The sequence below is a fragment of the Phaethon lepturus genome, unplaced genomic scaffold (genome assembly GCF_000687285.1).
Source record: "Phaethon lepturus isolate BGI_N335 unplaced genomic scaffold, ASM68728v1 scaffold23944, whole genome shotgun sequence".
Lineage (NCBI taxonomy): Eukaryota > Metazoa > Chordata > Aves > Phaethontiformes > Phaethontidae > Phaethon > Phaethon lepturus.
Genome location: NW_010537323.1, coordinates 4088 through 4417, shown reverse-complemented (window position 1 = coordinate 4417; position 330 = coordinate 4088).

Below are 330 nucleotides of genomic sequence, written 5' to 3'. Positions count from 1 at the left end.
GGCTGCCAGCCAGCCGGGGGGGACACAGGCAGCTCGTGGGAGGCTCCTGGAGCCGTCCCCAGGCACCGGGGAAATCCCTGCTCTTCCCTGCCTTCCGCATCTGCCGCCCCGTTGACCTGGGGCTGCGGCGGAGGGATGGGGAAGCGCCGTCCCGGGCTGGCAGCAGGGTCATCCCTCTCCCCTTGCGCACACCCGAGGACCGACCGGCTCACCGCACACCCCCCAGCCTGACCACGCTGACCCGTCCCCGGGCACGCGCGTGGGGAAACGTGCGCACTGAGGTGCACGCACCCCCTTTGCACAAGCCCTTTCACGTGCCGATGCCCGCTT